The sequence below is a fragment of the Triturus cristatus genome, chromosome 5_2, assembly GCF_964204655.1.
Source record: "Triturus cristatus chromosome 5_2, aTriCri1.1, whole genome shotgun sequence".
Classification (NCBI taxonomy): domain Eukaryota; kingdom Metazoa; phylum Chordata; class Amphibia; order Caudata; family Salamandridae; genus Triturus; species Triturus cristatus.
The window spans coordinates 667,982,138-668,009,352 of record NC_140588.1 but is presented as its reverse complement, the minus strand read 5'-3'; the positions used below and the strand labels follow the sequence as shown (position 1 = coordinate 668,009,352).

Genomic DNA, 27,215 nt, shown 5'->3' with positions numbered 1-27,215 from the left:
GCTGTCAGAATGTTGGGAATCTGCAGTGAGTTATGACAGTTGACTGGGCTGAGCTGCCTGCTGGCTGCTCCTGGTAGGGTCTCCCTCTGGTCTTACCTTGTTCTTTATCTGGCCTACTTATGGTCTCCCTCTGGTCTTACCTTGTTCTTTATCTGGCCTACTTATGGTCTCCCTGTGATCTTGTACCATCTCCAATAAACCTACCTAAATCATCACAACAGAGTGGACTTGATTACTACAGGTATGTTGAGACCTTAACACAAGTAGGGATCGCAGAGAGGTGAACTACAAGACTGTGAACTCTGCATCCTTTTTTTATACGATTCAGGCATGATTTTTGCCTTTTCTAGCAATGCAAATAACATATGCAACTATAACCTAATTTGTGATAATCAATTCACTGAGTTCGTAGGGAAGGAAGTCTGCCCTGGCAGGATTTGATTCGAATTCATGTCCTCTAGTTCAATGCGTTCTTAAGCAGTAAGGGATCAACTCACTGAACCTTAAACCATGCTTCAGAAGCCATATTTAGTTATCGACCACACCACGGTCAAATACACTTGTTGAATGCTCCACAGTAACTGCATTAGTTGTCCACAGAGGGCTGCATTTAGTTAAGGCGCCTTTAAGAACTGCATTTGTTAAATGCTCCCTGTGACTTCCTTTTAACAAATGCACCACGGTAAACTGCATTTATTGCAGGCACCAATTATTCTACAGTAATTACTGCAACAGAATCAATCAATTCAATCAATTATCCATTTGTATAGCGTATAGCTGCTTCCAGTGAAGCGTGCCGGTGCTCAAGCGAACAGTTTGACAGCAACATGTCTAACATCAGTAAGAAGGGGATTTAGCGCCCTTGTCAAAGAGAAAAGTTTTCTTTTTTTTTTCTTTTTAGGATTTTTTATTTGTCAAAAAGAAGTACAAGCGAAAAAAAAAAAGAACACAATAAAGTAAAATGTGAGTATTCTCCAGAGGAATTTCACAGCCAGATATACAATGAAAACTGGTAAAATATAAACATACATTTAGGAAAGGTTGTTAGCAAACAAATAAACAAATATCTTAAGGGATCGCAAAGAGCCAGCGGTTCAGAGTCCTCCCACCGTTAACCCTGGTGTTCTTCCAAACAACCCCATATGGACCTGTATTTTTGCAGGGCTTGAATACCCCTTGCTTTAGCAAGCGCCTTCTCCCTTTCCCCCATTTCTTTGATAATAAGCCACCATTCCATCACAGTGGGGGGGGGGGGGGGGTTGGGAGAAATCCATTCTCTTGCTACTTTCAGCCGAGCAGCAACCAACATAATTGCCATTATAGAACTATACCAACCACAATCTTCCTTTTATCCTAACATCTTTTCAGCTGTCGTGAGATGGAATTCACAACCCAGTCTTAGTTTGATTGCTGCTAATATCTGATCCCAAAAAAGGCTTAAAACAGGGCACATAAAAAACATATGAGTGATACCTGCAGCAAATAGCCCACATTTAGGGCAATAATGACGCGTCCCTCTGTGGACCCCTCCTAATCTAGCCCCTCCTTGAGACCATCTGACAATCCTCTCCGGAGTATAATAAAGTAGGCAAAGTGTCCGGAATTGCTGCAGTCGAAGATTCACTGAGTGCACAGAGTGGGCTATAGTATCGAAGGCTGTCTTGACCTTCTCTATAGCAATACTTTCCCCCAGGATCTCGCTCCATCTAAAAGCGAGTTTCTCACAGCCCTCTGCTCTATACTGACAGAGAATTTGGAATGCCTTACTAATAATAGCCCGTCCGTTCTGGGCATACAGGCACTCCCACATATCTGAACCAGAAACACTCCTAACGGCCATTTTTCTAACCCAGTAATCCCTAACCTGTATATATTTAAAATACAATCGTTGAGGAATGTCAAACATTAATTGGAGATTCTCAAATGACTTAAGGCCGTTGAGATCATATAATTGCCCGACACAGTACACCCCATGCCTAGCCCATTGACGGGCAACAGCATCCTGAAATACTTCGGGCAGCATAGGGTTGCCCCAGAGAGGAAGTTTATTATGTATAAGAGATAAGGAAGATCTAGTTTTAATGCCCTGCCAAATATATACAGAAAAGTTTTCAGTTCTTCCTTAAAAGTTGAGATGGCTGCGGCTCTCCGCAGCTTTACTGGGAAAGTATTACACAGCTTAGATGTTAAAACAGTGAAAGATCTTCCTCCCTGCCTTGTCCTCACAAATTTTGGGGAATGGAGCTGAAGCAGACAGTTTTATCGAAGCAGTATGCATTGTTGACATGAGAGCAATCTTTTTTGCAGATAAACAGGGCCATGTCCAGAGAAAGCTCTAAGAGAGCTCTAAACTTCATTCAATTTATCACCAGAAGCTAGAGAAGTTGCTTCAGATGAGGGTATATGGCCTGCCGATACAGAACTCTTTGGGTCAACCTTGCAGCTGTGTACTGCACGATCTGATGTGCATATTAGAAAAGCAGGTACTCCCAGGAATAGACTATTTGTGTAGTCCAATCAAAGTGTGGCCACTGTTTTGTGCGCTTTTCTGGGATCAAATGCAATATCTTACTTGTAGATTTCCATTTGGCAAAACAGAGTGAAGACACCTGTTTGATTTGCATGGAGAAGGATAGCACCTATTCAAACATGACTCCCAAATTTCATGCATGCTCTGCAGGGACCAGCAGATATCCAGGTTACTATATACACCATACGTTAGGAGGAGAGCATCTACCAAGAAAAGAACCTCAGTTTTAACAGAGTTCAGCTTTAGAGAATTATCATTCATCCCCTCTGCAACTCCCTTGATGTATTCTTTAAACTTCTGCAAGGCTGAATCTGCGTATTACTGAAAAGATAACAGGAGCTGTGTATCATTACTTGTGCACCCAGAGCTTCAATCAATTGAGTCAAGGGGGCTAAGTAAAGGTTGAAGAATGTAGTGCTCATTGCAGAGCCCTACAAAACTCCAGATAATATGGACCTTGGAGTGGAAGAAAACGACTAGAGATAAACTTCTGAGATCTCTCCTGTAAAAATGGCCTCCGCTACACAAGAGCTTTCCCTTGGATACCTGCCATTTTGAATCTAGGAGAGTGATATGAGAAAGTGTGTCAAATGCTGCCGATATCTCTAAAAGGACGTCCATCGCTGCACATCGACATCAAGATTTTCTTTAATGAATTTCGTGACTTCCAGTAAAACCGTCTCAGTGCTCATCCCTTGTCTGAAGTCAGACTGCGTATCATGCAGTAAGTAGAAAGTTGTCTGTTAATCAATTTGTCTGTAATTATCAGCTGCTGCCAGCAAAAAGGAAATAGGTCTGAAATTACTCACTATGGTCGGATCAGCAGTGGATTTCTTCAGCAATGGTCTAAGAAAAGGTTGTTTACATTCTACGGGGAAAACCCCTTCTTCTAGATATTCATTCAAAATTCTAGTAAATACTGGATTGAAAATGAAGGCAATCAGCGCTAGAATTCTTAGTTGACATGGGTTCGCCAGTGATCCTGATTTGCATTACTTAAATTCTTCCAATGCAGTTTCCTCAGAAATTTTAGAAAAGTTAGATAGTTTACATTTTTGAGTTGTGGCCACATCTATCGTTGTCTCTGTTTCAGAGCGTACCAGGAATATGGCATAGTTCTTTTGAATTTTTCCATCAAAGAATCATGATCAATCATCACACAAGTACCTAGAAGGGCTAATAGTGCTGTTGACGGCCTCCGGGGAGAAGAAGGACAAACATTTTTACACTTACCGAGATGTGTCAGATGCCATTAAAATTCATAAGGTGAGTTATTCCCTCTGAGCTTCTCGGGTTGCTTTATGGAGGTTTCTCAAAGCTTCCTTATATTGGGTCCTTACATCCTATCCATAAGACTTTCGCCAAACACGTTCTAGCTTTTTACAGTGGCTCTTTTTTTCCCTCAATTCCATCGAGAACCAGGGCTAAAGGTTTGACCTCTTCGTTCTTACAGATTTTAGAGGTGTTATCGAATCCACAGTATCTGAAATCCATTTACTAAACTTAAATACATTCATAGCCACACTCCCAGTTAGTAGGCGTGTTTTGCAGATTACAGCTTTTGGCAGAGAGATGTCTCTGTGATTTTGTACAATGCTCTGGATAGAGAGGGCAGGGAGATAAGTTTCTTTGGCCTTAGTATCACCTTTAAAAAGGAAGGGATTAAAAAATGATCAGTCCAAATAAGACAGTCTCCTGGGGAGACCTGTAGGCTATTGATATTTGAAAAAATCAGATCGAAGATGTACCCTGCCTTATGTGTGGGTGTTTGTACCTATTGAGGAAGGTTCAAACCTGCGAAGGTGTTATTAAAATGAACTGCTTGTGCACATTTCAAATCACCCAAGTGCAAGTTAAAATCCCCCAAAATCGTGCCATTTGCAAACTGTAGAGAAAACTGGGCAATCAAATCGATCAGTTTTGGAAGGCTGCTCTTAGATAGACAGGATACCAGATAAGTAAAAAGAGGGGGCAAGTTTAAAGCAAACTTTCAGACCCTCAATACCATCTTTTTGCTCCAGAGGTGTGGCTGTACCCTCCAAAAAATCCCTGAAAATAACTGCGACCCCCCCTACTTTTTTAGTCTCTCAATTAGCACATAGGATACGATATCCTGTGGGAATGGATAGTGCTGTAGTAGGAGCTGATGATTCATTAAACCATGTTTCAGTCAAGAACATGAATTCCAAAGGTTATGATAAAGTAGATTGAACAGCTCAAAGGAGTGTTTGGCAAGAGATCTACAGTTGATCAAGCAGGCTCTGTAGGTCACACAATTGGCCTGTAAAGGATTTCCAAATACACCTGGTGACTCCTTGCTCTTGAGGTTAGGTTTTGGTTTGCCTCCTGGGTTTCTCTGATATCCATTCAGGGTCAACCCACAGCTATCACATGCACAGTGTTGATCGACGTTTAGCATTTGCGGTATGGCACTTGAAGAGCTTCTTCCTAGGGTAAGCCTATGCTCATTTGAGCAGCCTGGCTAGAGCTGGGTGCACTCCGGACGCAGAAGATGCAGACAGGCTAGCTAGCGTGTTATACTCAGGCCCAATCATATCACCCCACCACTTTTGAAATCCACCAGCCGCCACTGAGGGATCGACCTCATAAACTTGGAGCTATGCTAAAAAAACAAGTTTTCACAGTGAACTTTTAATCTTGAAGCATTAAATCACTCATCTACGGGGACAAAGCTGACTGGGCAACAGTTGTGTGTGTTGATCTTAACTCGTACTACAGGTCTATCTACTATCTGTCTTTTATTATTTAAAATAAGTTTGTAATATATACATATTTTGTTTGTGGCATGTATTGATGTAGGAATACAAGTTATCTGCTAACAGAGCTTTATTTGTCTATGTTCCCCAGAGCCCGTTTCTCCTGCTGTGAGCCACAACATAACTGTATATGCACGTCTCATTCCTTTCTTCAAGGGCCCCCTCCACAGGTGATACAAACGCAAGGTTTATAAGCTGACGAAGCAGCCAGCTTGGATCCCACCCCTCTACAACCCAACTGAGTCCATGACATCAGAATAACTGAGAAATGGGTCACACAGGTTGTATTTATGCAAAACACAACAACATCTCTATTATATATTTTTTAAAAGTCATGATTACATGATTACAAATTCATTGATTGTATATCATTAGAATTACACATCCCTAGTTTAGGGAAAACAGTACACTGTATTATATGCATCCAGGCCAGGCCCACATATTGCATATTCATTTTCACAGCACTCTGGTTGCTCTGATGCCATTTCCATTCGATCGATACACGTAGGTGAAACCACCAACATCTTGGGTGACTATCCCTGACCTCTGCCCAAGTGGACAATTGTCTGGTTCTGCTCCCAAACCACCAGGTTACAGAGACCTAACCATAGCAATGTGCCTGGGAGCTAACTCCCTAATGTGACTAGGGGCTAAATCCCTAATGTGACTAGGGGCTAAATTCCTAATGTGACTAGGAGCTAAATCCCTAATGTGACTAGGGGCTAAATCCCTAATGTGACTAGGAGCTAAATCCCTAATGTGACTAGGGGCTAAATCCCTAATGTGACTAGGGGCTAAATCCCTAATGTGACTAGGGGCTAACTCCCTAATGTGACTAGGGGCTAAATCCCTAATGTGACTAGGGGCTAAATCCCTAATGTGACTAGGGGCTAAATTCCTAATGTGACTAGGAGCTAAATCCCTAATGTGACTAGGGGCTAAATCCCTAATGTGACTAGGAGCTAAATCCCTAATGTGACTAGGGGCTAAATCCCTAATGTGACTGGGAGCTAACTCCCTAATGTGACTAGGGGCTAAATCCCTAGTGTGACTATGGGCTAAATCCCTAATGGGACAGGGAGCTAACTCCCTAATGTGACTAGGGGCTAAATCCCTAATGTGACTAGGGGCTAAATCCCTAATGTGACTAGGGGCTAAATCCCTAATGTGACTAGGGGCCAAATCCCTAATGTGACTGGGAGCTAACTCCCTAATGTGACTAGGGGCTAAATCCCTAATGTGACTGGGAACTAAATCCCTGTGCCCAATACAGCTGTACGAAGCCTTGAACCTTAGACTCCACCCATCTGGTAAACTTTCATGGAATGAAAATGTACAATGCGAACCTCGGTGCTCCCCAAAGTTCATTATGGACACAAACTCATTTTGGATTCAGTGATGATATGGTCTGATTTATTTCCCGTCTGATTCTACCACCACCCGGTCTCCTAGTCTAGTGGTTGGGAGGGTGGGATTTTGTGTAGGTCATGCCAAAAAGGAGAACAGTTCCCACTCTTTCATTAGGAGTCAGATATTCCAATTGTAATTAGCTATTTATTACCACGTTTAAGGGTTAAGGTGCATGCACTGGAGGTATTTAGCCTGATTCTCATATCCTGGAGTCACATTATACATGAAAGTGCAGTTGAATAAAAGCAAAGCCATCTGGTAAGATCACACTGAAAGGTGAACTCACATACAATAACAAATAAATACCACTTAAAAACACATAAGAAGACAGTGCAAACACTTGTCGGGGTTCCGTTTTATTGTGAGCATGAAAAGCAATGTCATGACTATAAGAAGATATTTGGAGATACCGTAAAACATGGCTTTGACATATTTAAACAACAAGCACTATAAACTACAGCCCTCCCTGACGATTCACTGAAGATCTCTTTTACAGTGATTGCCCTCATATCATAAACTCAGTGCTATGCTAATTGTATTGGGGTGTTGGTATAAAAATAATAAAAAAATGTTTCAACAAAAAAAAACTCAGTGCTATGCTAAAACAACATGTGTTCACAGTGAACGACGAATCTGTAATCCTGAAGCATTACATCTCCCATTTTAGAGTTATGTATGCTGATATTAGCTCATACAGTAGGTCTACCCATTGTCTGTATTTTAGCATCGAAAATAAGTGTGCAATATGCACTTACTTTGATTGTGCCTTTTACTGATGAAGGAATGTGTGTTTTTTTGCTAACACGGCTTCACTTCTTTGTACTCCACGGAGCATGGTTCTCTTAATGCGAGCCAGGACATAAATGTATTTGCACCTCCCATTTCTTGCTATAAATTAGCTATAGCAACCAGGTGGCACCATGCAGCAAAGAAGAGGCAGCGCAAAACTTATTTGGGAAGAACTTGACGCAGGTTTATTAGCCTACGTAACGGGTTCACTTGCCGGTGATCCAAAAAGGGACAGCCAATGCGGATAACCATAATCTGCTTAGTCAACCACAATCAGCAGAGTTGTTGTAACATCTCATATGATGTGGTACATAGAAAATGACTTATGAAGGATAATCTGCAGTTTGAGCGCACATGTAGGAGAACAATAGCTCCCACCAAACAGCGCTAGCCCTCAGATGCTTCCAGAGGTATTCTAACCATGCCCCCCTCTCTTGGGCAGTTTCATTTGGTAGATTTCTATGCATTGACTTATTGCATATAAATGGAACTCTCCCGCGCCTACTCCTGGCACAAACACAAAGCTCATTTTTACACCAAGTGCAACAATTATATGGGCACCAGTAGCCACTACTGAAGGTAATGAGCACTCCACTCACAGTGAGTGGTAGATGTCATGGAGTTCAAAACCTGGTGCTTGTTTGCACTGTGAACGCCCCAGGCTATATCGGTTACATTGTACCACATCCACGACATTTCCACCGGACAATGGAATTTTTAAATGTAGTTAAGTATTATCAGTGGGCTAGCTGTGAACGCCCCAGGCAATATCGGCCACACTGTACCACATCCACGACATTTCCATCGGACAATGGAATTTTTAAATGTAGTTAAGTATTATCAGTGGGCTAGCTGTGAACGCCCCAGGCAATATCGGCCACACTGTACCACATCCACGACATTTCCATCGGACAATGGAATTTTTAAATGTAGTTAAGTATTATCAGTGGGCTAGCAGCAAAAGTGGCAGTAGTGCAGATGGGGCCCGGTGGGGCCACTACCAGCCTAAAAATGTTTTCTCAAACCTTCCCCTCTAGTTTGGGCGTGAACCAAAACCACTTGCAACCTTCAGCAAAAGGACTACAGACAAGCACTTCTGAAGATCTCCAGGGTGGTCCTGAAGTCATATGTTAGCCCAGGGGTTGGAGAAGAAGTAATACTTTCTGTAATCTATCGCTAGCTTCTTTATACAAATAGTTGCTGAGTGCAGCATGAGGTATTTAGGGGTGCATATTTGGTAGAATGATACCAGATGTATGAACTATGAGCAAATACCACTGCTCCATCATGCTAAACAATAACCTAATTTTCAGAGGCTGCATTAGCCCCTGGGATCTCGCATGAATTGTGCGCTGTATTTACAAGGGCGGACTAATGTATAGCAGAGTCCCCTGTGCTACAACTGCCGAAGGAGCCATTAAACCAAGGGGATCAGAACATTTAAAAAGTGCAACAAAAATCCTGGTCTACCATTGAGGTACGGTTCAGAACTGAATAGTGAATTGATGGAGTGGTTGCAGGTGGGTGAACAATGCATGTCATGGAAGAAACAGTATTATCATAACAATAATGAATTATGCTAATATATTTTATATAGTGGCTCATACAACACCTCCGATACTTGTAAGGGTTGTAAATTACATTAACTCTCACCGACCCTAAAGTTTTTAAAGCTGCATTTGCCTTGCTAAGGTTTCCACTCTTTACCTACAGGCCATGACAAGCATTTCGGTCACTGGGTCATCAGACCAGAAGTACGAGGGAAGCAGGGCTCTCTGGTGCACACATTTCAGGTGAGAAGAAAGACTCAAGCTACAAAAACACACACAAAAATTTAAAACAAAGCAACATCTTTAAGACAAATCGTTGCCAGCATACGTTTAGAAAAGGACTCACATTTCTTATTTTTTACAAGTATCCTCGTTTAGATGCATATATGTAACACCTCTGTCAGTCAGTGAACAGAAATAAACCTATTTTCAAAAAATAATAGGGGAAAACAGAGAGACGCTCTCCCTACCCACCTTGGCACAGCAGAACGCTACCTCTGCAAATGTGAAAACCGTAGAAAATGTAATGCAACGAACCTCTCCTGCTGCCTGTGGTATCGAGTCTTGTGAAAAACAACTTTAATTTATCTGTGCTGTCACTACTTTATATTCTAAAATATGCAGCTTTAGTCATGTGGTATTAAAAATCCGGCATCTGTTCGTTCCTTAAACACGAGCCTCGGCAGCTTGCAACTTGCAGTTACAGACCCTGTCTCCAAATCAACTTCGAAAAGTATAATGTCATCTCAAACTATTTTGAGCAGATGGGAAAATGTCAGCTTGCAGAAGTATTGTTTAACATCGGCATGCTGAAAACATATGAAAAATGAAGCCGCGCAAAAAAAGGAAACGCCGAACCAGGCCTTAATGCACAAGAAATCCCAGGGGGAATTCAGCACTTACACAGAAAACACATACATAACATCCTGCAACAATGTGATGATGCCAAGGCAATAGTGCTGGGTACAGTACAATATTCAATAAACTCCAAGAGGCTGAACTGCAAAGCCTCAGGGGGGAGGCCTAGCCCCGGGCTGGCTGTCATTGCTGCCGTTCTGGGTAAATGAATACTACGTTAACCTTCATGTGACAATTCCACCAAGGAACGACTATGCTGAGCAGTGCAGCGAGGCGGCCATTTTGACATTGCTCTCTTTACACCGACTGGCCTAATGTGCTGATGCCAAGACTAGGAAAGAGAGAGACGGAGGGCGATAAAGAAAAAATATCTCAATGTGCGGAAGAGGAATTAGGTCAGCGGAGAGGGGTCTGCAAAACAACCGATTAATGCGCTGACTAAAGACTGATGCGCCACACCACCTTAGCTTAGGGGAATCGCTCAACTCAGAAATCCCTAATAGTAAAAAATGAAGTCCCGGCTATCAGAGAGCTAATCTCCCACAGCAAGTACTCGAGATTGCAGAACTCAACCAGCCTGAAAGAAATGTCATTAAATTAATCGGAGCCAGATTGATATCATGCAAGTTAATGAAGTACTGCTAGGCGCGCTTGCTTCTAATTTGAGAAAGCAAGTGACTTCCCTGTGAGCTTGGGAGGAGACAGCAGAAAGCCTCTTGCACTGAGGCGTAACAAGTGTGCACCTGCACTGTAAACACTGGCTGTGGAGGTATACGAGGCCTGTCTGCCATCGTTCAACGCCACAGCCACATCCAGGCTCAGAAATGCAAAATTCGCAGACGTTTCATAATAACAATGAGACCATTGATACAAAGTGATGCGGAAGTGGAAAAAGCAAACAAGATATTCCACAGTTTCAGAAATGCCATCAGAGAACTTCTTTTTACATAGGAAAAGAGAATTCTTATTAAATAGCACTTGTTAAACACAGGTCAAATTTGCCATTAAATCTGCAGTTATGGAAAGGGCAGAGGAGTGCTCACAGAAAGATCAGTTAATACTGTACCTCCTTTCCGAATACATTCATACCATCCTATAAATATCCCCCAAAAAGTAATGTAGCCTCCAATGCATTTAGAGCCATTTTTTAATTTGTTGTAATGAAAGCTAACTCTAGGGTGGCTTAAATATTCCTAAAGAGTGATTTGCCAAGAGGCACACAGGTTGTTAGGAAGGAAGCCAAGATTATAAGTCTTCCTTCTTAGTTACACTGCCAACTTCACCCCCACCACCTTACATACCCTCTCTGGATACGTACATTATCCCAGATAGTTTGAATTGCACTGGCATCTAACAGAACCACACATTTCCAAAGTAGGTACCTTCCTTGTGCAACAGGGCCAGCAAGAGGCTGGCAGAGGCCTCCCTTAAAACCTGGTCGCAATGTTATTACAAGGATAGGACCTGGGTTCGAAGCTCACCGTCCATCTTAGAAATGTAACCTTCCGCCTCTGAAGCTGCATTTCAACACAATCATGCACTGCTACAGAAATTATTTGCCTTTTTATTTCGCTGTGCATTTTTTCCACAACTGGGAGCTTTCAATAGCGCAGCAGGTGCAGAGGCACCGGGTACCAGAGAAGTTTAATGCTATATTACACTACCCCAATGCAGCCAGGGCCTACAACTTTCACGCTTGCACCTAGGTCCTTGGCATCCATGCTACGCTACGCCACTGCTGACGGTATACAAGTTTTCATGCCCTTTACCCGCCCGCCTGTGGGACGAATATCCTTTCACTTTGGGGTTTAGGCAGTCCCATGGATGGCGCGCCGCAGCAGCACACACGCGACTCTGCTCAGTGCCTTACTGTGTTTGAACAAACAAAAGCTTATAAGCGGCCATTTTATAACTTCTTTTCACAAGGGGCCCCTGTTTGGAAAGCCTCTCTAACGGTGGCTGGCAGGCTTCCTTCGTGGGGGGGCTCCCACAGGTGCGACCCCTCAGCTGCCGGAACTCAATGCCTAATGAACTGGCATCTTGTGCGCGCTGGAGTAATTGAAACTCATTACCGGCGAGCCTGGGAAACAGTTAAGTCCCGATATTCAGCTCTGAACAAGCAATTATGATAGGCAGGGAAATCAGCTATTTTTAGCATCCAGAGGCAATCTATCTTCTGTTTCCTTGCTAATCTGGGAACGAACTGAACCTGCAGCGAGATGCGTTCATTCTCGTAGAATAACGCTCTACTGCTCCGTGATTGGTCGAGAGACGCAGTGTTATTCCAATGGCGCCCGCATTAGTTGCCTCAAATAATGGGTGATTACCAGAATGCAAACTGGAAGTTTCATCAGCACCCCCCTCGTAATGCTGCTTCCACGGCGCCTCTGCTGTCAGCACGGCTCGGATTGTGTGCTGCATAATAGCTGCTCGGCTTTGTGCGGGTTCACTATCATCAGAATGCGGGTCCCAGAACAACACAAGGGCCGTTTCATATGCTTAACAATCCATGCTGCGTTTGAAACATTGCAATCATATATCACCACCAACAATCCATGCTGCGTTTGAAACATTTCAATCATATATCACCACCAATCAGTTAATAAATATGACATGAAGGTTTAGAAATATTGGGCAATCAAAACCGTGTTAAAGCAAAGTTGTGTGTTTTACTCATTAGAACAAATATATAAAGTAAATGCACATGCATATATATTCTGGGATGAGCCTTCAGGTGAAGAAATGTAATGGCATGATCCAAAACATAAAAGCATAAGACCACTCATTACGATGAGCCATACAGCCATAATTCCCCATATGTACTCTCCCCCATGGCCTCGCACATTGTCACAGATGACATCAGAAATGGCAACATCCATGACATCACCTGTATTACTTACCATTGACATATTTAATGACATCTTGGATCCATATAGAACTCCTGCATGCCTCGGCCATCTCATTGTTGGGCCTTTACACTCCTGCCCCATGATGCAGTGTAAAAGCTTGACACGACACACAAACCAATCGTGACGACGAAAAAACAAATGTGCACTTTGCACATCTAGTAACATGAAAATGAAACTGAGAAAAGTTGAAGTAGCAGCACCGTAAAAGTGTGCTTCACTAGGTAGAAACAGTAGGATTAATTAAATAATAAATGTAAGATGTTCAGTAACTGCTAACTGTATAATCTTAAAGATGTCATGAAAATTAATCACAAAACTTAGCATTTATATTCATTTCATTGTAAAGCTCCATAACAAACTCGACAATGGTGCAATTAATGCATGCAATATGTTAGAGGAGTGACATTTTCAGTATAAGTGCCTAACATTATAACGATCATTTATTCATAGCAATGATTTTATTTTAATGATTGTTAGAAATTGTTTACATGTATTTTTTTAAATTGGGGTAGTAGGCCACAATTAGAGTTGGAGATATCTGTGTAACAATCACCGACAACTTTATAAAATGCTCATATATCATATGTGTGATTTCTTTCATTTGCTTGAACTTAATTAGGAGTCTATTTGACTACCAATCAATCAATGAAGCTTTATTCGATTAAAAACATTAATCATAAAAGCAATAACACATTATGTAAATACAATAGACATAAATAGCTACATTAACAATTGATTTCTTGATTTAAAAATGAATTTTAAAAAAGTGCTGACGGAGGCTACAACATATGGGGAATCTAACATTTGTAGGGCTAAAAGTGCTGGGCGACATTGCCTAATACCAAAGGATTTCAAAACCGGTACAATCCATCTTTTCCTGGGAATGGTATAAAACTTGCATAGAAAGACAACATGTAATGTGGATTGAGTAGATAGGTCATCACATGGGCAATTACAAAGATGTTTGGACCAATCATTGCAAGTCGGAAAACTTAATAACCTATGGACAATTCCCAGACGGAAACGGACCAATAAAAATCTATCAAAGTCACCAGTAACAATTGATAAGTACGGTTGAATAGAAGAACACGTAGGGATCAACTGGTGTACCTGTACCGAGATCTTTTCTCTTTCAGTAATCAATCTACGGTCATTTAAAAAGTCCAAACACAATTTTTTCAAGTCCTTTTTCGCAATTGAGGACAAAGAAGTGGGGTCTTCATAAAATTCACAGCAGTCCATGTTGCAGAAAAAAGATTTAATGTAAGCTAGCCATTTTATCCTTGGGACCCCATCCAACTTAGAGACATCAGTGATTATTGAACGATTCAGGGCCAGATTTTCTGATGTCCAAATCCTATGCCACTGGAGTAGTGGTTGTATTTTAATGATGTCTTCAAGAAAACCAATTCCCAGTTCGTCGTGGCAAATATATGTTGAAGTAGAGGCAGGAACTCCCAGTAAGAACCGTAGGAATTTATTTTCTACAATCTGCAGGGACGTAGTGTCAGCAAACCCCCAAAGGCCTGCACCATAAGTGGCAACAGAAACACACTTTGCCTTATAAATTTTCAACAACTCAGACGGGGGCCTCCTGCCAAGCTTCTTACTAAAATTATGCAGGGCAGTTACCGTACTAGTAAACAGGGCCCTTCTGGTTTTTATTGCACGTTGCCAGCTAAGTTTATTATCGATTAAAATACCCAAATAAGCAAATGATTTGGTGCATTCTATCGGCTTATCATACACAAACATGGTCTTTGGGCCTTTCCTGACGTTACTACCAGCAATCATGGCAAAAGTTTTAGAGACGTTAATAGTAAGCCCCAAATTAGACATACATTTTTCAAAAGAGAAAATTACTCTTTGCAAAGCGAGTGGGGTACGGGCCATTAAGACGGCGTCATCGGCATATAACAAAGCCGGAATAGTTCTTGAGTCAATTTGGGGGAGGTCATGGCAATTTTGTACTAGGTATGGCCCTAGGCCGTTGATATATAGATTAAAAAGGAAGGGAGCAAAGACGCATCCCTGTCTCACTCCTTTTCCTATGTTAAAATCGGTTGTACATTGACCCGCCATCCCGTATCGAACCCTCGCCTTGGCCCCTGCATATAGCTGTCTGAGGAAGTTAACTAAAACAGTATCCACCCCAAGCCCATCTAAAATTTCCCAAAGCTTGGCATGTACAACACAATCGAAAGCTGATGATAAATCAACAAACGTTAGGTAAAAATTAGCCCTTTTCGCCTCCAAATACTTAGCCATTAAAAGGTTTAAATTGATACTCTGGTCCACAGTTCCCATGCCCTTACGAAAGCCATATTGAATATCACATAAAATTCCCCTGTCCTCAGCCCAATCCTGTAATTTGTTTAAAATGACTCTGCCAGCTATTTTCATTGAGGAGTCTAGCAGAGAAATCGGTCTATAACAGGCCGGGTTATCTCTATCTCCTTTTTTAAAAATTGGGACTAAAATTGAAACCAGCCACGTTGTAGGTAAAGAATTTTCTACGGAAGCATTGAAGAGTAAAGTTAAGAGTGGTCCCCATAGTTCCAAGTTTGTTTTAAAAAGATCAGCAGGTACGCCGTCTGGGCCTGGTGCCTTGCCCCATTGAGTCGACCTTATGGCCTCAATTACTTCCTGTACATCGAAAACCCGGTGTTTCTCGATTTGAGGTCCCTGGGGCAAGGGAACGTGTGGTTGATGCCCTGAGGAACCCAAAACAACAACAGGACAGTCGTAAAGTTTGGTAAAGTGACTAATCCAATCACTTTCAGGGATTGCGATCTCAATATTGGCTCTATCTGAATTAAGTAAAAAGGGAGCGTTGACAGCCTTCCAGAAGGCCGCCGAGTCCTTCAACAAAGCTGCCTCATGTAGTGCCGACCACATTAACTTTTTTAGCTCTAGTTTCCTGTTATTCAGAGCTATTTTATACTCCCTTCTGGCATTCCTGATATTAATATTGTTTTTAGGTTTAGTATGTAGGACAGACTTCAACTTTGCATGGGCTTGAGTGCATAACTGGTCAAACCAACCGTGCTTCACAGGTTTACTTTTGTTGGTTTCAACAAAGAGAGCGGTCTTAATGGTTGCAGTGATTATAGAGAAATTATCCACTATAGCACTTTTATCGGCCTCCTCGTTTAGGCAAAGCAGGAAATTTGAACGACACACAGTGAGTACTTTATTCAAAAGATCTTTGTGGTTCACACGATCCCAACTTAAGGCATAGCCATTCTGCCTACTAAGATTAATATTATCAATATTATTAATGTTCGGACCCCTTGGTCTTACAATTTGGCATTGTGTCAGAATATTAATACTTATAGGAAAGTGGTCACTTAAGGCCATGTCGTGAGTACTAAAATTCTTTAGTCTAGAGGAATGCCTATTGGACATCAGAATAAAATCTATTGTGGATAGGACACCACGGCCATTGAAGGTTGGGGAAAAGTCAATCATGGGGTTAGTTAACATGTTACAAAAACCCAGATCGGTAGTTAGCAGTATATCATTAAATAAATCCCCTTGAACCGTATGTGCGAAATGCGAAAGGCAATCTTCGTCATCATAATCAAACATTAGGCCACAAGTCCCTTTACCTGTGTGTTTGCATAGGGAGCAATTAAAATCACCCCCCCATAACGTAATTACATCCTTGTCCATTGGATCTTGGGAGCTCTCCAAACCATCTAACAAAGATTTCAGAATGCTTGCGAGGAGATGCTGTGGAGAGTTGTTATAAAAATTAACAATGATCATCTTCACATGTTGGACACAAGTTAGGCCAATGATTTGGTAGTGAGGGTCATCCAAAAAACTACATTTGTCATAGTTCACAAGATTAGAAATATAAGTACAAAGACCTCCCCTTGCTCTTCCGCTAGAAGATGGGACAGCTGAGGTAAAAAAAGTTCGGTAACCAGCTAGATGAACAGGCTCTAATAGCCAGGTTTCTTGTAAGCAGAGGATATCGTAATTCCTTGTAAACTCCAACCACAAATCATTATTAGACTTCGAATTTAGCCCTGCAACATTCCAGTACAAAATATGAAGACCCTCATGACCCACTCTGGATATATTGTTGTACCCCCGACTTCTAGGGCCCGGGTTTACTAACTGTGTCATTGAATGTGGGGGGGTTTGAATATCAGTAATGGGCCCTTGGCCCTGGGTCGTGTTATTATCTGTAGGAGGAATTATAGGGGTCATGGGATCAGGACTAAAGCTATCAATACCAATCGGGAGGCCAAGCCCAACACGAGCCTTGCAAGTACTCTTCACCCTTGTCACATTATTCACACCGTTATGTGTGGGGTTAGCTGCAGGTGAAATCAGACCTCCATTATGAGTAAGATTAAATGGACCAACACCAGAGACTGCGTCCATCTTATCACCAGATTTCACCGGGCTCTTCAGTCAGTCAACCTCTTCCAGAGAAGGTAAATGCTGGAAGCGGTTGTGTGTTGGGATGGAATATTTATAACCATAATCTATAGTCAAGGGTTTTAACTGCGGGACGCAAGGCTTATAAAAGAACCCTAAGGGAACCACACCAATGTTACCTGGAGCTAAAGCTTGATGATCCATATTACGCAATATCCAGCGAACAAAATGGGGGGTCTTAAAATTCAAAACCACGCAGTCGCCAGGATAAAGTTTAGGATCTTTACTCAACCAACTAACCCTTCTTACCATTTTGAATTCCATAAACAACCTATCAGTTTCTCCCACCCTAGATCCCAGCCAGGCCAGAGACTTGTTTCTTAATACCTGCCATGATTCAGGTGAGTCATCTCTCAGCTTAGGTACGTTGGTTAATATAACTGTATAAGGTGTTGCGGCTGGTGGTAAATCCAAAATAGGGGCTGTCAAAGCATAAGGAGGATTTAGAACCGATGTATCTTTATGCCGATTGCCAACGTCAACATGAGAGTCAGCCAGCATAGGCCTGTGTTTTGGGGGTGTTATGGCGTTACCTTTGGAAGAGGATACATGGACGTCAAAGTGTCTCAAATTAGATTGAGTACTCCCCGGCTTTGATAAGGAGTTACCCTGATCGTTGTTTGTCGTAGGTTGGGAGGTGCTAGAAATGGATGTTGGTGCGTCGATAGGTGTCGGGGCTTTCGAGTGTTTCAATAGTGTATCTTCTATCACTCCAAGTCTTGTAATGATATTAGTCAAAGAATCTCTAATAAAGAGATCCATTGCCTCAATCTTAGTCTGCATAGCCAATAGGTTAGAATGTGTGGGAACATGAGTAGGGGTTGGCGTAGCCCCACGGGACGCTTTTTTCAGTTTAGGGAGGGATTTATAGATACCCTTACTGCTAGGTTTCTGTGGATTAGCCTTAGCGCTGGATGTTGATTCAGTCGATATCTCAACGTTAGGGGCAGGGTTTTTTGGGTTTTTTGGGCGTTTAGTGGGTGGCTGAAGCTCGGCGTCTTGATCAGAAAGGGAGATGTGATCTGAAGTATCTAATATGCATCCGTTACGGGTAACACCAGGTTTCTCTGCCACTTGGTTACTATGGGATGTTAGAAGGTCTCCCGAGCAGGTTGTGGCAGCCGTGCTGTCACGGGAGATTGCTTCCTCTACGGAGACGATCTGTTCCTCCAAAGCTCCCATAGCGCCCGTTAAGTAGTTTAAGATGGAAACATGCGGACCCTCCCCAGATTTTGGCTGCTTCCTAGGTTGTGAACTTGCAGCCTTCCTTTTCACCATTGTGAGGGGGTGGTTAAAAATAGAGATGAACTAAGAAAAAAACAATAAAACAAACAAAAAAGAAAAACTAAGCGGAATAAGGAGGTCGCGTGATAATAGATAACAATACCAGGCCAAGTGGCTTAGAGTACTATCGTCAATCCAATGGACGTACAGCTTGGAAACAAATCAGAGAAACACACAGTCAACGACAAGTTATAGTCATATGTTATCTGACGGACAACAGGGACTTATCTGTTGCAGAGGGTGTGTGAGAGTTGAAAACCAACAGATGTGGCCCAGTCCAGCCTACTCCTGGCTATGACGGGCTAAGACGGGCCCGTCTTGGCCCGGTCTTCGCCCGCGCGCGTCCCGCGATGCGGGACCGCGTCCGTTGATTTATCGTCCCTCCAGGGACCGTGGCCAAAGTGCTTCGTGCGCCAGCAACAGGGCAGGGACAGGGAGTAAAGTGCAGTGTGCAGAGTCCTCTCAAGCGGTCTCCCACAGGAGCGGGACCGCGTCCGTTGATTTATCGTCCCTCCAGGGACTGTGGCCAAAGTGCTTCGTGCGCCAGCAACAGGGCAGGGACAGGGAGTAAAGTGCAGCGTGCAGAGTCCTCTCAAGCGGTCTCCCACAGGAGCGGGACCGCGTCCGTTGATTTATCGTCCCTCCAGGGACCGTGGCCAAAGTGCTTCGTGCGCCAGCAACAGGGCAGGGACAGGGAGTAAAGTGCAGCGTGCAGAGTCCTCTCAAGCGGTCTCGTTCCACATCAGCATTTCAGGAAATTTTGAAGGCGAATAAGGTAGGTTTTATTGTCTATGTCGTAAACATTGTTCACTCTCATTCCCAGCAGACTGTCATTGAGCTCCGCGATGACAGCTCTGATGTCGATAGTACTGAACCTGCCCTTCATGGTCTCTCAGCATCTGGCAGTCCCAGAGATTCTCTTCTCAAACACTCACAGCTTGGAACATCACAGCTAGTCCACCGTGGGCCAGTCTATTTGACTAAATAAGATATGTTAACTTTAAAAAGCATTTGAATTGATGTTCTCCTTAGGCTGCATTAGCCCTGTGCAATGGACTTTGATATGTTTTCTCGAATGTTGCTTTTTATGTCCTTGTTCATGCCAGATTCTTTAAGCGACAAGAGACTTTCTTACAGCATTTCTTTGTGTATGAATGATGGGAACCTGACCTTTCGACTGTTTCCGTGAAGAGCAACAAAGTAAATAGGTTCTTTGTTAACTAACCTGTGAGGATGGAATGGACAGTCGTTTCTCATGATGAGCATGGGAAAGTATGCATGCTAATATTGAAAGGCCCTTCTCTCTGTATATCTTAGCGTTCATGAAACAATCTTGCAATTTGGACGACATTTGGTATTATAATCGAAACTGCTGCTTGGCTATTTGAGAAACGGTCTTTGGTAAGTTTCGTTTCCCAAGGTTGAGCTTTTCTTTCTATGATTGCAAGTGTCCTCATTAGTGCATGCCTTTCTCATTAGATAGAGGCCTTCTACCACCTGTTTGGTGGGGAGGATAGGCCAGATGACCTTGGGCAGTAGATAGCTTGTGCCCGGCTGCAGAATCGAAACTTATGTTCTGTACCCCCATTGTATTACAACACCTACCAGTGTTTTTTACATAGTAGATGGGTCTTTGTGGACTCCGCAACATACATAATAAAATTTTATGTTTATTGGAGGCAGTCCGTCCACAGCCATCTCAGGAGGCTGGTCAGACTAGGCTCCACAGCAGCGTAATATCAATAAATAATCTGGTTTGTATTCTCTACTGTCTGACCGACTCTTCATTTGTATGGAAGGCTGAGAGGTGGTTGTGAGTGACCAGAGTGGCCCTTTTCGGGTCACTTCCTTCATGCTGGAGCATCAATTTGTACCCGGAGAACAGAAGAATGATCACATGATGATAAGACCATCATAGGGTGACTACTAATGTCACCATGCACAATATGGGGCTATAGAAAGTGACTTTCCTAGGAGGAGGGAGCCTTCTTCATGCTCATTTTATTCTCTTGCTCAACTGACCATCTTGCGATTTGTGATTGAGAGGCCTGTCTACCACGTCTTAACTGTCCTTGCCTACTGCCCATCTACCGGATTTGTTTTATTATACCCTTTGCCTTTTTGCCCTTGCTGATGAACTTGTCTGCTGGACGATTTGGAGCAGTTTGGTGAGAGGCCAGACTTGAACGTTCCTGATTTATGCTGCATTCCCTTTGCCCATGCCCATGCCCATGGACCTTTCCCTAGAGAACTTTAACTTGATTCCCTTGCCCATGCTGAGAGAACCCTTGTTAAACCATCCTACTGCCTTTGTTGGTGGTACGAATCTCCAACGATTGGAACCATACTCTTCTGGATGCATGTATTTTGTAATAGATTTACTTTGGTTAGATATGTGATTTTATATTTTGATCTGTAAGACTCATGACAGAGCTACTTAAAATGTTACTTCTATGCATTGATTTTATATCTATTATACAATAACGAAATTATCTAAATTTGTCTGAGTCTTTTATTGTGTCTGAATGTTCTTTCCATAGAAACTCTGCCTTTAATTATCTGATTGATTTTCAAATGTCTAAGAGAGAGAGAGAGAGTCATAGATTATTTTCAGAACATTATGTTCTTTTGCTCTTATTCTATGTAGCCACAGCAGAGCTCTTGGTTTGTACAATTCTTGTCAGACTAAACTAGTTTAGAAGGTTCGGTCTTCCAATTGCAATACTCTATTTTTACGGCATGGTTCTAAGAATAATGTATTTGAACCTGATCACCAATTTGTGAGTTGGCTACCAATTAATGGTCTTCATTGGGTGGCCGAAAGTGAGACATCCTGATTTCACACCCTTCACTACAATGAAGAAAGATCCATCAGAGGACCATCGCCTCGGAGGTGAATTATAGAATCTGAGTAAAATGGCTACTTGGATGTGCCCTGTGCTGGAGAAGAAAACAGTTTATTTCTTCTGCTGCAACACCCTTAACATACAGATTTCAGCTCTGAATCTTAGGTTCTTGGCACATGGCAGGGCCTCCAGTTCTCAATGCTGTGCTGCAATATGTCACAGAATGACCTTTGAGTTATGGATTGGGCTTTGGGCAGGCACTGTCCTCACCACCTCTCCATCCAGAGCTTCTGGAGCATGGCTATGCGAAGCAGATTGTGGGTGCCGGCCCTGCCCTTTGGTCAGGTACTACTTTTAGTGCCTCTTTCACAATAACCAACTGGCAAAAGGCCTTTCACTTTGGACTTTCAGCATCTACATGTCTTTACAAAGGATGTAGATACAAGTAAGTTTGTTTATCCACTGCCAATCAACAGGTCTGTAAGAGTAATTGTTAGACTTGGCATCTTTTGGCGAGTTTCCCCTGATTTTTTGCTTTCTGACCTCCCGGTTTTGACTCTGTTTTTGCTGGCGTAGTGTTTCTGCACACTTTTCTCACTGCCGACCAGTGGTAAAGTGCAAGCGCTCCTGTGGTAAAATGATTGGTGGTTGATTGGTGATTCCATGATTGGCCTGTTTCATTTATGTGTCAGTCCCTAGTAAAGTACACTGTGTGTGCCAGGGCCTGTAAATCAAATGCTGTTGGTGGGCTGCAGCACTGGATTGTGTCACCCACATAAACAGCCCGTAAAATCTAACTCTGACCTGCCATTGCAGAGCCTGTGTGGAGTCTGGTACTGCCATGTCGACTTGGCAAGTGAACCCACTTCCCAGGCCCTAACCTTCCCTTTTCTTACATGTCAGTCACCCCTAAGGTAGGCCAAGGTACCCCTGTGGGCAGGGTGCAGTGTATATGAAAGGTAGGACATGCCCTGATGTGTGTGGCGTGTCCTGATAGTGAATTACTACCAATTTCGTTTTTCACTATTGCAAGGCTACCTGTTCCCCATAGGAGAGAATGGGGAGTTAGTTTATAACATCTTATGTATCAAAATCAAAGAGGGGGGAGGATGGATCACTTGTCCTGTATACCAGGGTCTTTGTTCGTCTGGGACACTTCGTAAAAACCCTCATATACGTACACTAGCGTGGGTGGTATGTCTTAATTCTCCGCCTATGTGTAGCATCATCGTCGGGTCTTTATCTTTGTGAGTATGCTGTGCCTCCATCTGGAGGAAGACCAACTGGTTTACCAGTAGTGTCCAGAAATGAAAAATTAACAAGAGGGCGTTTGTGTGCTCTGGTGAAGTGAGTTTAAAAATCCCAACATCACTTAAAAGTGAATATTTAATTAAAAAAACGGTGATGTGGGTAATTAAAAACGGGGTTGTGCGTTTGTGGATCAAGTTACTAACCCACCGCACTGGTTTTGGTCAACCTGTTTCAGCCTCATGCTGACTTCTAGAGGCTTTCTTCAGGACCAGGAGATGAGTCAGGAGGCGCCTTGTGGCTCCTGTTGAAGTGGCCAACTTACCACTTGTGCGCAGAGTGGTCAGATCTATAGCCAATAGAACATGGCCGTTCGCAGGTACCTTTTGGCTGTGCCAAGCCAGTGAATGGTTGGGCAGTATGCCTTATCAGGTAGACTTCACCGAATCACACTGCCCACAAAACTGCATGGTGTGGTGCTTGTCCATGACATATATCCAGTTTCCTGATTCGAGAGCTACTGGTCCTTTGGCCAAAGTATGTGCCCAAACACTCGGTTATCAGTGCTTGTTTACATACCTTAGGATCTGTTTTTGAAAAATATATGTTTTGTGAGATCCATTTTTCAAACTGCCATGGGCAAACAAAAACGTTTTTTAAGTGTATAAAGTGCTTTGCTGACTGATATTTGCAAACCACATACCACCATTTTGTGGCTTTAGAGGGGATGGCAATTTATATTTATCTGGGGAGCATCCTTGTCACCACATTGGGTCAGGGTGCATTTCCCTTGGTTCCACATGACTCCCTGTGATCATTCTCTGTGATGGATGCTCATAAACCTCAGTTCGTCAGGCATTTATGAGGCAATAGTCCTTCCCAAGTAACGCACCAGCAGCTATAAAAGGGCTCATTACCGTTCAGGATCACATGCTGCATGCAGAGTGGTTCTGACAGCCCAGTCAAGTGGCTGGGGCAGGCAGACGGGAGCAGGCAGACAGGAGCATCCCACCTCTACTAGTTAACAGAGTTGAAGTTCTGAGATGCGCTCAGCATAATTACATCTCTTCCTCTGGCCTTACAACATCAGTACCTGCCAACTCACGTCCACTGGCTCGTGGTTTCATATTTCCAGAAAAAATGGCCTCCTGGGGTTCCTTTTTCCAGTTTCGGCCTATGGAGCCTGCCTTCCACTCTGGGTAGTAATGTAAGCTTGTGGCAAAACCGAATATCTACTCTCTGACTCCTGTCTTAAGATGAAGCTACATTTTCTTTAGCAGGGACCAGATGGGGCTGGGCCAGTGGGGGTCAGAGGTAGCCTCATTTTCTGGAGCTATTGCACTGTCTCTCTCTTCCGCTTACCCAGACCTGTCAGGGGGAGGGAGGTGGTGAGGCAGCAGCACCCATGCAGTTACTCATACACCAAGTGTGATGACTTCATTCTTCTTGCACGATGAGAGATGTGGCTCCTCTCTTATGCTAAAAGGATCCAACATAGTGTGCCCAGTCATGGTGAATAAGAGCTGTGGCTATCCTGTAGTGCAAACCATTATTATTATTATTGCAGCTTGTAGAGTGCGCTTCTACCTACAACTGAAGTGTCCCGGCACTAGTAGTGCATTTAGCTTATAGTGAGTGATCAAGGAGGCAGAGGGCTCTTGGAGGTTGGACAGTGTACATTTGTGCCTGCAGTTCCCAAGTGGGCAGAATTCTCAAGAGAACTAGCACACATACAGTGGTGGCATGTGAAATGGCTAGAAAGGCACAAACCAGTCTTAGAACTTGACTTGTTTTTTTATGAACCCCTGGATAAAGGAGCTGTTGCAGGTTGTAGATGCAGCCGAGCTTGATCTTACATTTTTAGCCAGTTATAATCCCCGAGTTTTTGGTTGAGGCATTTGGTGTTGGATAAATTGGCAGTTTGGAGGTTTAGTTTTGTTCAGGTCCTCTCGCGTTCTAAATCCTTGAGGGTAGCCAAAAGACAGACTGCAATGAGGAAAGGTGATAAGGAGAAAGTAAAATAGTAATAAAAGACGGTTTTTAGTCTTAAAGTACTCACTAAAACTGGAGAGATGCCCACGCCCCTCAGTAGCTGATGTCTCTCAAGGAGAATCACTCCTCATCACAGCAACTAAGGAACTTCTAGACTATTTCCATGAATGCAGCAACAAAAATAACACCCCTGGAGACCAAGGCCAAGAAATGGGCTGGAGTTTTGCAACAGGAAGACAAAGGAGGTAGAACAATGCTAGAAGAAATAAGCCTCATGTGGGATTTATGTAGGGAAGAGGAACACCAATCTATGTTAAATTGTGTGCCTTCTCATAAATTCTACAAGTGGAAATGAAAATTGACCATCCGAAGGATGCAAATAGAGCCTCAAACCAATGCATCCTTGGGTTTCAACACTTGCTGATGGTGAAGATCTGCAGGATTTAGTTGGTGACTTCTTGATATTTTGGTGACGAGTCTGCTCAGATATTGGGAATGGCCAATGGAAGCAAGCTTCCCAAGCCAAGAGAGGACCATACAGGAGGTAGGATGGTGACAGGACACTTTTGGTGAAATTAATGTCTGCACTTGAGCAATCAATGCTGCTGTGGGCAGCAGTAAAGAGAAACCTCTTTCCTTTCATGGAAAGGGAGTTTTTTTTCTGAAGCTCAGCAGAAGGGCCCAATCTAGGAAACAGGATATTTAACAAGTTCAATACCATGTGCAAGAGATTCTACCCTCCATTATATCTAGTACTGGACTTGGGCAGGTCAGTCATGGGGCTATCAAGCTGTTGTAGTGTTTATTATTGAGCCTTCATGGTGAAACATTTGTATGGTTTGGAGGATGTTATGTGTTTGCACGTTGTCTTGCAATGTTATGTTTGCAGTATCAACTGTGCAATGCTACACTAATGAAAATGTAGATATTTCTGTCTTGTATATTTGTGTGCACACCTTGATGTTTCTCAGTATATGATTCAAGCCAAAAAACAAGTTGTTAACTCGGGCCAGCACATCATCCCAACTGGAGTACTGTATCTTCCTAAAGAGTGATTTTTAGCACATGTGATTGGTTGAGCACTAGTGTAATGACACCTATTTGTAGTTGGCAAAGGTTAATTTGCGGCCTAGCATGCTTCAGAGGACTAAGAATGTATTTTTAGCCTTAATAAGGCATGTGGCTCGAGTTCATGCACACGGAGGGTAGCATTAATAAAATGAATAAGCATGAATTTTTTGTTAAAAAGTAAATGACGAGTATTAGAGGGGATTAAAAGGCACAAGAATGGTAACAGAAATGAGGCATGGTGACACCACAGGTTCAGAGGAAGTTGGCAGGTTGGAGGCCATGATATTATTCTTGTTGTTGATAAAATTAGAACTGTTTCTTTAGAAGACGTTGATACATCATGATTCAGAGTGAAGCTTGTTTTCTTTTTTTTTTTACAAAATAGGGTATAACTTTGCAAATTGTTGTGGGTAGGTCAAACACGGAAGGGTTTTATAATGTTATATTTTCTGTGCAAAACACTGTTTTTAATGTAGAATTGTGGGCTCAAATTTCCATATATGCATGTCTAAGTTGTACTTGGAGAGCTTCTGAAAAGAGAAAAATCTAAAGCCATAACTAGTTTTACTTAGATTTGTCATTGACTTTAACAACACGGAAACGCTGTCAATGGTGGCATTGACCTGATCTTTCAGGGAGCTCTGAAACAGGAAGTGGCCTAGCTTGAGTGCTGCTATGAGCTGCCTCATCATACAATCCACTACATTTTTGTATTGTTTGTGGTCCATGGCCTTTTAAGTGATGGAGCTGCTGCAGGGTATTTGCCATGTGGATGGTGTTAGGATGCAGCATGCCCATTTGATAGGTCATGTGCGCAAAGGGGTTGTGGGAAAAGATTTGGTCAACAACACGGCCGTCAGATCAGGAGAAAATGAAGAAATGCTGGCAAGTGACTTCTTGGCATAGGGAATTTGAATATGAGCTGGATGCAACTCTGACATGAAAAAAAAAACTTGAGAGGACCTTTAGCATAAGACAAGACTGGATTAGTTATGTAGTAAGGAACATATGTTTCAGGGTCCTTAAATGCTCTCTGAATTTTCTGCAGCGATTGAAGAACGCAGGAAGACACGAGGTCCCAGATATAAATCAATGACAGCTTATTTCTCCATGTCTTGGAACACGAATCTTAAATCCCTGTTTGACAAAGCATAGAGTTAAGATAACTCTGTTGTGCACAAGTGCAAACACAGCACAGTCCCAGTCCCATTGCTCTTATTAGTGAAGACCTGGTAAACAATGGTCATTAGTACGGCATGCATTTGTTGCTCAGAACATAACTTGGTGGAATTATGTCCCATTTTCCCAAATCAGCTACTTAGACTTGTGTAGATAATAAAAGACCTGGAATTTCGCTCAATAGATGTGTAAATTTTGATCCCAGAATGCCATGGTTAATCAACCAAAGAGCACATCATAACTGAGCTATTTATTCGTCTTGTCTGTAATTAAAAGCTATAGAATGGCACTTTAAAGGAAGCATTATTATGATAACT

At 42.7% G+C, this 27,215-nt stretch overlaps 1 protein-coding gene across 4 annotated transcripts in view; it reads right to left on the bottom strand.

Moving 5' to 3' along the window:
- Positions 1 to 27,215, bottom strand: part of DIAPH2 (diaphanous related formin 2) — a 3,515,124-nt gene that overhangs the window by 2,959,468 nt on the left and 528,441 nt on the right. The gene's annotated exons all lie outside the window — the stretch shown is intronic.